Consider the following 16,292-nt stretch of genomic DNA (forward strand, 5'->3'; position numbering starts at 1 on the left):
TATATGACAGTCATCCAATATGCTGTAATAGAATTAAGGCCATGCTCATAAAAAAAAAGATATATTGTCCTCCCTCATCTTAACCGACACCGACCGCCATTCTTTACACTCACACTAGCTCACCAAAATCAACCACTAGAATTACGCTCTCTTCCATGGAAAATGCATACAGTACACATGGGGGAAAGTCAAAACACATACAGTGCATTCAGAAAGTATTCAGACCCCTTCCCTTTTTCCACATTTTGTTACGTTACAGCCTCAATCTACAATGGATTAAATAAAAACATATCCTCAATCTACACACAATACCCCATAATGACAAATCAAAAATAGCTTTTTAGAAATGTTTGCACATTTATTAAAATGAAAAACAGAAATACAATATTTACATGAGTATTCAGACCCTTTGCTTTGAGACTCAAACTTGAGTTCAGGTGCATCCTGTTTCCATTGATCATCCTTGAGATGTTTCTACAACTTGATTGGCGTACATCTGTGGTAAATTCAATTGATTGGACATGATTTGGAAAGGCACACACCCCTGTCTATATAAGGTCCTACAGTTAACAGTATATGTCAGAGCAAAAACCAAGCCATGACGTTGAAGGAATTGTCCGTAGAGCTCCGAGAAAGGATTGTGTCGAGGAAGAGATCTGGGGAAGGGTACCAAAATATTTCTGCAGCATTGAAGGTCCCCAAGAACACAGTGACCATCATCATTCTTAAATGGAAGAAGTTTGGAACCGACAAGTACTTCCTAGAGCCACTGCCTGTTCACTCCACTATCATCCAGAAGGCGAGGTCAGTAGAGGTGCATCAAAGCGGGGACCCGAGAGACTGAAAAACAGATTCTATCTCAAGGCCATCAGACTGTTAAACAGCCATCACTAGTACATTAGAAGCTGCTGCCTATAGGCATAGACTAGAAATCACTGGCCACTTTAAGGAATGGAACACTAGTCACTTTAATAATGTTTACATATCTGGCATTACTAATCTCATATGTATATACTGTATTCTATACTATTTTAGTCACTCAATAATATTTACATATCTTGCATTACTCATCTCATATGTATACACTGTAATCTATACAATTCTACTTTATCTTAGTCCGTTCCACTCTGACAACGCTCGTCCATATGTACAGTTGAAGACGGAAGTTTACATACACTTAGGTTGGAGTCATTAAAACTTGTTTTTCAACATTCCACAAATGTATTGTGGAGCTGGGATTCCTGGGAGTGCCTTCTGATGAAGATAATCAAAGGTAAGTGAATATTTAAAATGTAATTTCTTAGTTTTATTGACTCCAAGATCGCGGGTTTCTGTTTGCTAGTTGTTAGTGTCATCTGGGCTGTACTCAGATTATTGCAAATTGTGCTTTCGCCGTGAACCTTTTTTGAAATCTGACAAAGCGATTACATTTAGGAGAAGTGTATCTATAATTCTGTGCATAACACTTCTATATTGATCAATGTTTATGATGAGAATTTACGTACTGTGTGTGCTCATTGTGCTCATTCACTGAAAGGTTTGGAGGGAAAACATTTCTCAACATTATGCGCCAATGTAAAATGCTGTTTTTGGATATAAATATGAACTTTATCGAGCAAAACATACATGTATTGTGTAACATAATGTCCTAGGAGTGTCATCTGATGAAGATCGTTAAAGGTTAGTGCTTCATTTAGCTTTGTTTTGGGTTTTTGTGATGCATCTAGTTGCTTAGAAAATGGCTGTGTGGTGTTTCTTGTGAAGTTTATGTCCTAACATAATCTAATTGTATGCTTCGCCGTAAAGCCTTTTTGAAATCGGACAATGTGGTTAGATTAACGAGAAGTTTATCTTTAAAATTGTGTAAAATAGTTGATTGTTTGAGAAAATGGAATTATGAGATTTTAGCTGTTTTAAATTTGGCGCTCTGATTTTCCACTGGCTGTTGTCAGAACGGGAAGGGGTCACCAACAGGTTAACAAACTATAGTTTTGGCAAGTCAGTTAGGACATCTACTTTGTGCATGACACGTAATTTTTCCAACAACTATTTACAGACAGATGATTTAATTTATAATTCACTGTATCACAATTCCAGTGTCCCAGACGTTTACATACACTAAGTTGACTGTGCCTTTAAACAGATTGGAAAATTCCAGAAAATTCTGTCATGGCGTTAGAAGCTTCTGATAGGCTAATTGACAATGTTAGTCAATTGGAGGTGTACTTAGGGATGTATTTCAAGGCCTACCTTCAAACTCAGTGCCTCTTTGCTTGACATCATGGGAAAATCAAAAGAAATGAACCCCAAAAAATTGTAGACCTCCACAAGTCTGGTTCATCCTTGGGAGCAATTTCCAAACGCCTGAAGGTACCGCGTTCATCTGTACAAACAATAGTACGCAAGTATAAACACCATGGGACCACGCAGCCATCATACCACTCAGGAAGGAGACGCGTTCTGTCTCCTAGAGATTAATGTACTTTGGTGTGAAAAGTGCAAATCAATCCCAGAACAACAGCAAAGGACCTTATGAAGTTGCTGGAGGAAACAGGTACAAAAGTATCTATATCCACAGCATGTGACCAATAAAATTTGATTTGATTTGAGCTGGCCGCCTGGCCAAACTGAGCAATCGGGGGAGAAGGGCCTTGGTCAGGTAGGTGACCAAGAACCCAATGGTTACTCTGACAGAGCTCCAAAGTTCCTCTGTGGAGATTGGAGAACCTTCCAGAAGGAAAACCATCTCTGCAGCACTCCACCAATCAGGCCTTTATGGTAGAGCATCCAGACTGAAGGAACTCCTCAGTAAATGGCACTTGACAGCCCACTTAGTTTACCAAAAGGCACCTAAAGGACTTTCAAACCATGACAAACAAGATTCTCTGGTCTGATGAAACCAAGATTGAACTCTTTGGCCTGCATGCCAAGCGTCACGTCTGGAGGAATCCTGGCACCATCCCTATGGTGAATCATTGTGGTGACAACATCATGCTGTGGGGATGTTTTTCAGCGGCAGGGACTGGGAGACTAGTCAGGATCGGGGGTAAAATTAACGGAGCAAAGTACAAAGAGATCCTTGATGAAAACCTGCTCCAGAGCGCTCAGTACCTCAAACTGGGGCGAAGGTTCACCTTCCAACAGGACAACGCAGAAGTGGTTTTGGGACAAGTCTCTAAATGTCCTTGAGTGGCCTAGCCAGAGCCTGAACTTGAACCCAATCGAACATCTCTGGAGAGATCTGAAAATAGCTGTGCAGCCACGATCCCCATCCAACCTGACGGAGCTTGAGAGGATCTGCAGAGAAGAATAAGAGAAACTCCCCAAATACAGGTATGCCAAGCTTGTAGCGTCATACCCAAGAAGACCCAAGATTGTAATCACTGCAAAGGTGCTTCAACAAAGTACTGAGTCCAAAATACTTATGTAAATGTGATATTTCTGTTTTAAAAAACAGTTTTTGCCTTGTCATTGTGCCGTATTGTGTGTAGATGGATGAGGGAAAAAAATCATACATTTTAGAATTTTAGAATGTAACGTAACAAAATGTGGAAAAAGTCAAGGGGTCTGAATACTTTCCGAATGCACTGTACTTGTAGAAAGTAGAAAGCTTTTCTTACTCAGCATTTTCCCCACTGAAACTGTTTCTCTTCAATCGTGAATCTCCATTTAACTAAATGGGTAAAGAATGTTTCAGAATCTGAGGGAGGGATATGGAGAGAGAGGAGAGGACTGGAGAAGAAAGAGGAAATAAATAAATAGAAGGGAACATTTACAGCGAGTGAAGGTAAAGAAAGAGGAAAGAAAGAATAGGCTCCATTTACAGTAAATGAACCAAGAGGGACATTTAGGCTGAACAGCAGACTAAATGACAGGCTCTTTCTCTTTGAGACAATGGTAGTCTATCATGTCCAACCAGCCATCCTTTCCCTCCCTGACATAAATTAATCATAATGACATTAATGAATCAGCACTGTAATCAAGGCAGACATGTTTGATGGAGTGGAAGCAGACAAGGTGCAATAGGGTGACTGATAAACCAGCTACTACAAGAACAGTCATTAGTACCAACTACTACTCTGTCTTAATTCATCGCTGATGTATTTCATTTCTATAGGACTCTATAATGATGTTACAGTCATGGAGCAATTAGCATGATCATGGAGCCTATCCCCCCCCCCCCCCAAAAAAAAGTAGACCATAAGATGCATTACTAGCACTAGCAACTAAGGACACACATCTTTATGGGCTAGTAGGAAGCCTGTTAAATGGTTTGTTGATGTGAATCATGTTACAATCCTCTTAATTGAACTCAACCGCCTCCATATAGGGTAATGATCAGCCCTCGTATTTATCTAAGCGTGCGTTAAGATTTATAGGATGTACTTCAAACTGTACTGTGACACATTCTTAAAAAACATAAAACATTATGAGAGCACCATAGTAGCCCAACCCCCACCCAACTACTAGGCTACACCTCCTACCCTCCTCTCATCCATCTCTCCCTCCCTCTCCCTCCCCCTTCCCTCTCGATTTCTTATGCACGCACGCACGCACACTTCTAGTTGGGCCTCCAGTAACCCTGCATGTGGTGACCTTTTTCAGGACCCTGTTTCTTATTTATTTTTGTATTTAACTAGGCAAGTCAGTTAAGAACAAATTCTTATTTACAATAACGGCCTACCAAAAGGAAAAAGGCCTTCTGCGGGGACGGGGTAAAACACACATCACGACAAGAGAGACAACACAACACTACATAAAGAGAGACCTAAGACAACAACATAGCATGGCAGCAACACATGTAAACACAGCATGGTAGCAACACAACATGACAACTACATGGCAGCAGCACCAAACATGGTACAAACACTATTGAGCACAGACAACAGCACAAAGGGCAAGAAGGTAGAGACAACAATACATCACTCGTGTGTTCCAATGGCATATTGTGTTAGCTAATCCAAGTTTATAATTTGAAAAGGCTAATTGATCATTAGAAAACCCTTTTGCAATTATGTTAGCACAGATGAAAACTGTTGACCTGATTGAAGAAGCAACAAGCTAACACAACGTGCCATTGGAACACAGGAGTGATGGTTGCTGATGTAACTTCCGGCGCCGACAAAGATGGCCGCCTCGCTTCGCGTTCCCAGGAAACTATGCAGTATTTAGCTTTTTTATGTGTTATTTCTTACATTGTTACCCCAGGTAATCTTAGGTTTTACTACATACAGTCGGGAGGAACTATTGGATATAAGAGCAACGTCAACTCACCAACATAACGACCAGAAATACGACTTTCCCGAAGCGGATCCTCTGTTTTGCCCACCACCCAGGACAATGGATCGGATCCCAGCCGGCGAGCCAAAACAACAGCGCCACAGAAGAAGGGGCAGACGGAGCGGTCTTCTGGTCAGGCTCCGTAGACGGGCACATCGCGCACCGCTCCCGAGCATACTACTCGCCAATGTCCAGTCTCTTAACAATAAGGTAGACGAAATCTGAGCATGGGTAGCATTCCAGAGAGACATCCGAGACTGTAACGTTCTTTGTTTCACGGAAACATGGCTCACTCGAGACACGCTATCTGAGTCGGTACAGCCACCTGGTTTCTTCACGCATCGCGCCGACAGAAACAGGCATCTCTCTGGTAAGAAGAAGGGTGGGGGTGCATGCCTTATGATTAACGAGACGTGGTGTGATCATAACAACATACAGGAACTCAAGTCATTTTGTTCACCTGACTTAGAATTCCTCACTATCAAATGCCGACAGTATTATCTACCAAGAGAATTCTCTTCGATTATAATCACAGCCGTGTATGTCCCCCCCCCCAAGCAGACACATCGATGGCCCTGAAAGAACTTCATTGGACTCTATGTAAACTGGAAACCACATATCCTGAGGCTGCCTGTTCACCCCGCTATCATCCAGAAGGCGAGGTCAGTACAGGTGCATCAAAGCTGGAACCGAGAGACTGAAAAACAGCTTCTATCTCAAGGCCATCAGACTTTTAAACAGCCATCACTAACATTGAGTGGCTGCTGCCAACATACTGACTCAACTCAAGCCACTTTAATAATGGGAAAATTGATGTAATCAATGTATCACTAGCCACTTTATATATTGTTTTCATAACCTACATTACTCATCTCATATGTATATACTGTACTCTATACCATCTACTGCATCTTGCCATCCTGATGTAATATATCACTAGCCACCTTAAACAATGCTGCTTTATATGTTTTCATACTCTACAATACTCATCTCATATGTATATACTGTACTCCATACCATCTATTACATCTTGCCTATGCCGTTCGGCCATCACTCATTTATATATTTTTATGTACATATTCGTATTCATTCCTTTACACTTGTGTGTACAAGGTAGTTGTTGTGGAATTGGTAGATTACTTGTTAGATATTACTGCATTTTCGGAACTAGAAGCACAAGCATTTCGCTACACTTGCATTAACACCTGCTAACCATGTGTATGTGACAAATAAATTTGATTTTGATTTGATAATGGGCCTCTGTATGCCTATGTAGATATTGCATTAAAAAATCTGCCGTTTCTAGCTACAATAGTCAATTACAACATTAACAATGTCTACACTGTATTTCTGATCAATTTGATGTTATTTCAATGGACAAATGAGATTCATTCCAATCCGCCAGAATGTTTTCTCTCTTTTCTCCCTGTTGAATAAGGATACGTGAAAATGGAGTTTCCCGCAATTCACTATTGTTATTTTTGAGATGGTACTCTGATCACTCATTTTCCTGGAAATCAACTCGTTAATTTCTTACTCGTCCCTCTCTTATTGACTGAGGGATGTCCTTCAGAGACATCCTTCAGACAAAACGGAGGAGCAATATCTCCTTCAGTTGCCCTGGACCTTGACAACCCTGACTGGATTCCTTCACTAAGCCACCAGCACATAGGAACAGAGATGAGAGAATGAGAATAATCAAGGTTGATCTCCCCACAAAGAATCATTACAACTGCAAACACCATTTCCAATGTCCTCTTATTCCTCTTTTTCTTGCTCCTCTTCAAATCAGTAGTCTCTTTCCCTACTGCTCCAACATCCCAACCCCCACCTCAGCTCACCCCATTTCATCCATCTCTACACTGCTTGGGTGGTGCATCCTACCTGTCACTCATCACCAAGGCAACAGACCATTGGGATGCTGGTCACTACCCCAGGAGAAGAAAAAAAGAGGTAAAAAAAGAGAAGATAGACAGAGTCAGAAGTGTGCACGGAGAGAAGAGATGCATAAGAAAGCACAAGATTGAGAGCAGGAGAGAGAGAGAGAGAGAGAGGAGAGGGAAAGAGCGAGCGATCGAGAGAGAGAAAGAGCAAGAGAAAGCACAAGATTGAGAGCAGGAGAAAAAAAGAGTGAGAGAGGGAGATAGAGAGATCAAAAAGTATTGGTCTATTGTGCGACACAAAGGGACTAGCGGAGGGAGTGTGTGCAGCACGTGTCTGTATAGTGCAGGGTCCTCCTCTCTCTCGGCTCATTGCTCTCTGAACAATATGGCAAAGAGAGGACCTACTGAATACTAATGGAGAATTAACTTACTCACATGGCAGCACAATGGAGCACTGGGCCACACAAGTGGTCAGGTCAAGGGCCCTTATACAGGGCAGACACAGACACGCACCCCTCATTTTTAAAAATGTTTATTTTATTTTACAAATCGATACTTGGGAGTCACAGTACTGGCAGAAAAAATATTGCGATACTCTACTGTATCAATGTTTTTCCCCCATCCCTAATGTTTCAACCCACCTCATGTCTCTAGCCCACTCTCCTCTCGTTGCACCCTCTTTCGGTTGTTTAACTTACTCACAGATGAGTTAACTGTGTGTGATATAACCACCCAGCAAAAATTACCCCATTGTGTATTTGGTGGGCAAGGTGGGAATTGCTGACACCATTCAAACCAATGAGAGTTCGGAACTTTAAAGCCAATTATCACAAGTTATTTTTATGCAAACATTACTAAGTGTTTAAGTGTTCTGTTGTGTAATGTCAACATAAATGTATCTTATACTGCCAATGAGTATGTTGACATGAACAGTAATTCAGTAGGCAGATTATGTAATAGTCCTGTAAACATCTTACTCTGCTTATGTTAAATCGGTGTAAGGTCAAAATCGAAGTAAGCATAAGTCTATTTCAAACACCTGGTTTTCTGAACACCTTAAATCGGCGTTCCAGCTGTGTATTTGATCTGCGCATGTGCTAGTACCAGCTGAAGGAGCCTTCCTCTTCAGCGTGATTGAAGTCATTTTGGAACAACAATGGATGCGTATTAGAAGTAGTTTTCACATACAAACTTTGCATGTCTGAACTCAGAATCACGTTTTCTGTGGTACAACATTTATTTTGATTGGCAATTTCCTGCATTTATCAAAGTGCCATCAGGTAGCCTGATTTAAGATGTGTTCATGTAAACAGGATTATTAAGGAAATCATTATTCTTGCAAAGTATATACACATTTTAATCAAACTATTATATTAATCAGACTATCCACAATAAATCGCATTATTGTGTGCATGTAACCGTACTCAATGATTAAGTCTGTAAAAAAGTTTATTTGTCTGTAACGTTTGTCGTCGGGAGACGAGGAAGCGGACCAAAACGCAGCTGGGAGCGAATACATGTTTATTTAACACACTAGAATTAAACATGTACACAAAATCAAGTAAGAACTGCCAATACGTTACGTGCTCAAATAACGAGACAACAACCCACCAACATCGTGGGGGAAAAGGAACTTAAATGTGATTCCCAATCAGACTAAACAAGCGACAGCTGTCTGATTGGGAAATCACCCCGAGCCCAACATAGAAATAAAACACAAAGAAAGGCTATAACCAAAACATAGAAAATAAAGCATAGAAATGCCACACCCTGACCAAAATAGCAGAGTTCACCTGGTCAGGGCGTGACAGTACCCCCCCTCCAACGGTGCGTACTCCCGGCGCACCAAACTAAAGTCTATTAGGGGGGGGACCCGGGTGGGCGCCTCACCCTCGGTGGAGGCTCTGGCCCCGGGCGTGTTTCTCCCCCTGCCTCCACCCTAGCCCTACCCCTCTGGCCCGGACTGGACCACTGTGGAGCGGCATGCTCAGGCTCCGGAGCGGAGCCGTCGACCGGAACATGATTGGGCACCGGTGGACCAGACACGGGCCGTGCCGGACTGTGGACACGCACCGTGGGCTTGGTGCGGGGAACAGGAACGGGCCGGACAGGACTGTGGACACGCACCGTGGGCTTGGTGCGGGGAACAGGAACGGGCCGGACAGGACTGTGGACACGCACCGTGGGCTTGGTGCGGGGAACAGGGACGGGCCGAACAGGACTGTGGACACGCACCGTGGGCTTGGTGCGGGGAACAGGGACGGGCCGGACAGGACTGTGGACACGCACCACTAACCTGGTGCGGGGAGCAGGGACGGGCCGGACAGGACTGGGGACACGCACCACTAACCTGGTGCGGGGAGCAGGGACGGGCCGGGCCGGACTGGGGACACGCACCACTAACCTGGTGCGGGGAGCAGGGACGGGCCGGACAGGACTGGGGACACGCACCACTAACCTGGTGCGGGGAGCAGGGACGGGCCGGACAGGACTGGGGACACGCACCACTGACTTGGTGCGGGGAGCAGGGACGGGCCGGACAGGACTGGGGACACGCACCACTAACCTGGTGCGGGGAGCAGGGACGGGCCGGACCGGACTGGGGACACGCACCACTGACTTGGTGCGGGGAGCAGGGACGGGCCGGACAGGACTGGGGACACGCACCACTAACCTGGTGCGGGGAGCAGGGACGGGCCGGACAGGACTGGGGACACGCACCACTAACCTGGTGCGGGGAGCAGGGACGGGCCGGACAGGACTGGGGACACGCACCACTAACCTGGTGCGGGGAGCAGGGACGGGCCGGACAGGACTGGGGACACGCACCACTAACCTGGTGCGCGGAGCAGGGACGGGCCGGACAGGACTGGGGACATGCACCACTGACTTGGTGCGGGGAGCAGGGACGGGCCGGACCGGACTGTGAACACGTACTGGTGACCTGAAGCGTGGAGCCGGTTTAGCCACTCGTCCTGGCTGGATGCCCATCCTAGCACGGCATGTGCTGGGCATGTCCACCGGACGCACTGGGCTGTGCGGGCGCACTGGCGACACAGCGCGCAACTCTGCATACCATGGCTTGGTGCGGGGAGCAGGGACGGGCCGGACAGGACTGGGTACACGCACCGTGGGCTTGGTGCGGGGAACAGGAACGGGCCAGACAGGACTGTGAACACGTACTGGTGACCTGAAGCGTGGAGCCGGTTTAGCCACTCGTCCTGGCTGGATGCCCATCCTAGCACGGCATGTGCTGGGCATGTCCACCGGACGCACCGGGCTGTGCGGGCGCACTGGCGACACAGCGCGCAACTCCGCATACCATGGCTCCTCCTCCAGATCTTCCCTCTGCAGGTCCTCAATCAAACGCCTCATCTCCTTCTCTTCCTCCGCCGTCATCCCCCACGAGAGCAGTGGTCTGGGCTCTTCCTCTGCCCTTCCGGACCACCCCATTAGCCCCCCCCAAAATTTTCTTGGGGCTGTTTTCCGGGCCTCCTCGACCGCCGCCTGCGACTCCGTCTACCGGCTGGCTTTTCCTCCTCGACCTGGGAATCCGTCCACCAGGGTCCTTTCCCCGACATGATCTCCCAGGTCCAGAACTCCTTTCCCTCGCGAGCCCATCTCTCGCGCTCCTTTTCCTCCCGCTGCTTGGTCCTGGTTCGGTGGGTTGTTCTGTAACGTTTGTCGTCGGGAGACGAGGAAGCGGACCAAAACGCAGCTGGGAGCGAATACATGTTTATTTAACACACTAGAATTAAACATGTACACAAAATCAAGTAAGAACTGCCAATACGTTACGTGCTCAAATAACGAGACAACAACCCACCAACATCGTGGGGGAAAAGGAACTTAAATGTGATTCCCAATCAGACTAAACAAGCGACAGCTGTCTGATTGGGAAATCACCCCGAGCCCAACATAGAAATAAAACACAAAGAAAGGCTATAACCAAAACATAGAAAATAAAGCATAGAAATGCCACACCCTGACCAAAATAGCAGAGTTCACCTGGTCAGGGCGTGACATTGTCACGTGCGCCAAATACAACATTACAGTGAAATGCTTACTTACAGGCTCTAACCAATGGTGCAAAAAAGGTGTTGGGTGAACAGTAGGTGAGTAAAGAAATAAAACAGTAAAAAAAGGCTATATACAGTAGCGAGGCTATAAAAGTAGCGAGGCTACATACAGACACCAGTTAGTCAGGCTGATTGAGGTAATATGTACATGTAGGTATGGTTAAAGTGACTATGCATATATGATGAACAGAGAGTAGCAGTAGCGTAAAAGAGGGGTTGGCGGGTGGTGGGTGGCAGGACATAATGCAGATAGCCCGGTTAGCCAATGTGTGGGAGCACTGGTTGGTCGGCCTAATTGAGGTAGTATGTACATGAATGTATAGTTAAAGTGACTATGCATATATGATAAACAGTAGTAGTAGTAGCAGCAGCGTAAAAAGAGGGTTTGTGGGGGGTTGAGGGGGCACACAATGCAAATAGTACAGGTAGCCATTTGATTACCTGTTCAGGAGTCTTATGGCTTGGGGGTAAAAACTGTTGAGAAGCTAGACTTGGCACTTCTACCGCTTGCCATGCGGTATAAGAGAGAACAGTCTATGACTGGGGTGGCTGGGGTCTTTGACAATTTTTAGGGCCTTCCTCTGACACTGCCTGGTGTAGAGGTCCTGGATGGCAGGCAGCTTAGCCCCAGTGATGTACTGGGCCGTACACATTACTCTCTGTAGTGCCTTGCGGTCAGGGGCCGAGCAATTGCCGTACCAGGCAGTGATGCAACCAGTCAGGATGCTCTCAATGTTGCAGCTGTAGAACCTTTTGAGGATCTCAGGACCCATGCCAAATCTTTTTAGATTCCTGAGGGGGAATAGGCTTTTTCGTGCCCTCTTCACAACTGTCTTGGTGTGTTTGGACCATTCTAGTTTGTTGTTGATGTGGACACCAAGGAACTTGAAGCTCTCAACCTGCTCCACTACAGCCCCGTCGATGAGAATGGGGGCATGCTCGGTCCTCCTTTTCCTGTAGTCCATAATCATCTCCTTAGTCTTGGCTACGTTGAGGGATAGGTTGTTATTCTGACACCACACGGCCAGGTCTCTGACTTAGATAAATGCATGTTACATAAGAAACTTTTAAGTTCTGATACAATGTTATGGGCAGCTGATCCAAAAAGATGGGCTTATTTCAGGCAAAGTGAGGGCTGCCCTAACCAGATATGGGCTGCCCAAACTGGGCCACACTGGGACAATGCCTTGTGGAGCCGATTCGCTTTTGTGGGAAGCCTACATGTGTCCAACAATTTAGCCCGCATTGGGCCCACATCATGCCAATGTGGACATGTTTGCTGGAGAGCTGCAGGCTCCGATAGAGATCAAATGCGCTTACGTGTGGTCTCAATTAAATAGCCTGTAGGCTATATGTATGGGCAAAGAAGCACAACACAGATGTCTTTCCATGGAAATTAACTTCCTAAATATGATAGGCTCTGACATTGACTGGAAATAAATATTGAGAACAGATTTGTCTGCCTGCAAATCGTCTCACTCCTATCAACGTTATGCAAAACGTAGCTCAAGTAAGTGTCTTCTCTCCTATTCTATTTCGCCCCAACGCTACTCTCTTTCAAATGGCATCCACCCTATTGGCTGATATAGCCCAATAATATGATAGCCTAATACACTATACAGCGTTTGAAAAGTATGTGGACACCTGCTCGTGGAACATCTCATTCCAAAATCATGGGGAATAATATGGAGTTGGTCCCCCGTTTACTGCTATAACAGCCTCCACTCTTCTGGGAAGGCTTTCTACTAGATGTTGGTACATTGCTGTGGGGTCTTCCATTCAGCCACAAGAGCATTAGTGAGGTCGGGCACTGATGTTGGGCCACTAGGCATGGCTCGCAGTCGGCTTTCCAATTCATCCCAAAGGTGTTAGATGGGGTTTAGGTCAGGGCTCTGTGCAGGCCAGTCAAGTTCTTCTACACCGATCTCGACAAACCATTCTGTATGGACCTCGCTTTGTGCACGGGGGCATTGTCATGCTGAAACAAGAAGGGGCCTTCCCTAAACTGTTACCACAAAGTTGGAAGTACAACATTTTCTAGTAATGTCATTATATGGTGTAATGTTAAGATGTCCCTTCACTGGAACTAAGGGGCCTAGCTCAAACCATGAAAAGCAGCCCCAGACCACTATTCCTCCTCCACCAAACTTTACATTTGGCACTATGCATTCGGGCAGGTAGCGTTCTACTGGCATCCACCAAACCCAGATTAGTCTGTCGAACTGACAGATGGTGAAGTGTGATTCATCACTCCAGAGAATGTTTCCACTGCTCCAGAGTCCAATGGTGGCGAGCTTTACACCACTCCAGCCGACATTGGCATTGCACATGGTGATCTTAGACTTGTCGGCTGCTCGGCCATGGAAACCCATTTCATAAAGCTCCCGACGAACACCTGGAGTGCTGACATTGCTTCCAGAGGCACTTTGGAACTAGGTAGTGAGTGTTCCAACCGAGGACTGACGATTATTACACGCTACGCGCTTCAACACTCGGCGGTCCCGTTCTGTGAGCTTGTGTGGCCTACCACTTTGATGCTGAGTCATTGTATCTCCTAGATGTTTCCACTTCACAATAACAGCACTTAGTTGACCGGGGCAGCTCTAGCAGGGCAGAAATTTGACGAACTGACTTGTTGGAAAGATGGCATCGTTGAAAGTCACTGAGCTCTTCAGTACGGGCCATTCTACTGACAATGTTTGCCTGTTGAGATTGCATGAATGTGTGCTCGATTTTACACACCTGTCTGCAACGGGTGTGGCTGAAATAGCAACATCCACTAATTTTAAGAGGTGGCCACATACTTTTGTAGTGTATAATGGGCCCAGGGTGCTAGCTGCATATGAGGACACCGAGGTCTGGACCTCTGTATTTTTTTCAAAAGTGCAATTTTGTCTTTAAGACAACGTTAATTACAATTTCACCCTAGTGTTTCATTTGTACATGTGCATTTGCGGGGCACAAAAAAAAATAAACCAAGCCAAGCATCAAACCGTTCTTCTCGCTAAAAATTCCCTTTCTCCTCCATGTCTCATTCACTCAATTGCATTCCGACTGCTCCCTCCAGACACGCTTACCGAGTGCGCACACAAGCTCCGGTTAGACCTACAGAAATAAACGACTATAAAAATGTATCTAACTGATAGGACACACAAGCTACATTCCTTGCCAAATGATGACAGTTTTAACACAAATTCAAAATGCACTGGTTGATTAAAGTAGGAAAATGTGTTGTGTCCCGTCTATTTTCCACTTAAGCTACTTCGTGAACTGCTAGTGCCATTTAGAATAAAACAAATAGGATGTCAGTCAGGGACTCAACTTATTGTTGGTAATTAGAATAATAGAATACAAAAAGGTGCCATTTCAAAACTTGATTATGCACCACCTTGTAACGGCGGTCGTACAAAAGGGGAACAAGGCGCGGCGTGTAAAGTGCTCATATTTTACTTTAATGAAAACACTAAATCAAAACAACAAAAACGACCGTCAACAGTTCCGTCAGGTTACAAGGAACAAAACAACTACCCACAAAACACAAAGGAAAAACAGGCTGCCTAAGTACGGCTTCCAATCAGAGACAACGATAGACACCTGCCTCTGATTGGAAACCATACCCAGCCAAAACATAGAAAACAAACATAGAATGCCCACCCACCTATCACACCCTGGCCTAGCTAAACAGAGAAAACACAACTCTCCTAGGTCAGAGCGTGACACACCTCTTGTTACAGCGCCTTCTGAAAGTATTCACACCCTTTGACTTTACTTTTTTTTTAAATTATGTTTAGACATTTTTTTTAAATGAATAAAAAATGAAAAGACGAAATGTCTTTAGTCAATAAGTATTGAAGACTTTTCTTATGGAAAGCCGAAATAAGTTATATAATACATCTCATGAAATAACTTTGTGTGTAATAACAGTGTTAACATGATTTTTGAATGACTACCTCATCTCTGAATCCCAAACATACAATTATAGTGTATTCGGGAAAAGTATTCAGACCCCTTGAATTTTTCCATTGTTACTTTACAGCCTCATTTGAAAATTGATTTAAAAATATGTCCTCGTCAATCTACACACAATACCACATTTTGACAAAGCAAAAACATGTTTTTAAAATGTTTTCCAATTTCTTATAAATAAAAAATGTAAATTATCACATTTACATATGTTTTCAGACCCTTTACTCAGTACTTTGTTGAAGCACCTTTGGCAGAGATTACAGCCTTGGGTATGACACTACACGTTTGGCACACCTGTATTTGGGGAGTTTCTCCCATTCTCTGCAGATCATCTCAAGCTCTGTCAGGTTGGATGGGAAGCGTCGCTGCACAGCTACTTTCAGGTCTCTCCATAGATGTTAGATCAGGTTCGGGCTCTGGCTGGGCCACTCAAGGACATTCAGAGACTTGTCCCGAAGCCTCTCCTCCATTGTCTTGGCTGTGTGCTTAGGGTCGTTATCTTGTTGGAAGGTGAACCTTAGGACCACAGACTGGGGCGAAGTGCTCTGGAGCAGGTTTTCATCAAGGATCTCTATGTACTTTGCTCTGTTCATCATTACCTCGATCCTAACTAGTCTCCCAGTCCCTGCCGCTGAAAAACATCCCGACAGTGTAGGGATGGTGCCAGGTTTCCTCCAGACGTGACGGTAGGCATTCAAGAGTTCCACCTTGGTTTCATCAGACGAGAGAATCTTGTTTTTCTTTAGGTGCCTTTTGGTAGACTCCAAGCGGGCATTCATTCCTTTTACTGAGCAGTGGCTTCCGTCTGGCCACCCTACCATAAAGGCCTGATTGGTGGTGCTGCAGAGATGGATGTCCTTCTGGAAGGTTCTGCCATCTCCACAGAGGAACTCTAGAGCTCTGTTAGAGTGACCATCGGGTTCTTGGTCACCTCCCTGACCAAGGTCCTTCTCCACTGATTGCTCAGTTTGGCCGGGCAGCCAGCTCTAGGAAGAGTCTTGGTGGTTCCAAACCGCTTCCATTTAAGAAATATGGTGTTCTTGGAGACCTTCAACGCTGCAGAAATGTTTTGGTACTCTTCCCC

At 45.2% G+C, this 16,292-nt stretch overlaps 1 protein-coding gene across 7 annotated transcripts in view; it reads right to left on the minus strand.

The window, feature by feature from the left end:
* Nucleotides 1–16,292, minus strand: part of LOC115174438 (wiskott-Aldrich syndrome protein family member 1) — a 172,257-nt gene that overhangs the window by 81,428 nt on the left and 74,537 nt on the right. Inside the window, exon 1 of one of the 7 annotated variants that reach the window (XM_029732950.1) lies at nucleotides 3,621–3,647. The exons of the other annotated variants lie outside the window; for them this stretch is intronic. The gene's annotated coding sequence lies outside the window, so the exon portion shown is untranslated. Of the gene's footprint in view, nucleotides 1–3,620; nucleotides 3,648–16,292 lie in introns of those variants that run through there. 7 annotated transcript variants of the gene reach the window in all.

Source organism: Salmo trutta, chromosome 35 (genome assembly GCF_901001165.1).
Source record: "Salmo trutta chromosome 35, fSalTru1.1, whole genome shotgun sequence".
NCBI classification, from domain to species: Eukaryota; Metazoa; Chordata; class Actinopteri; order Salmoniformes; family Salmonidae; genus Salmo; species Salmo trutta.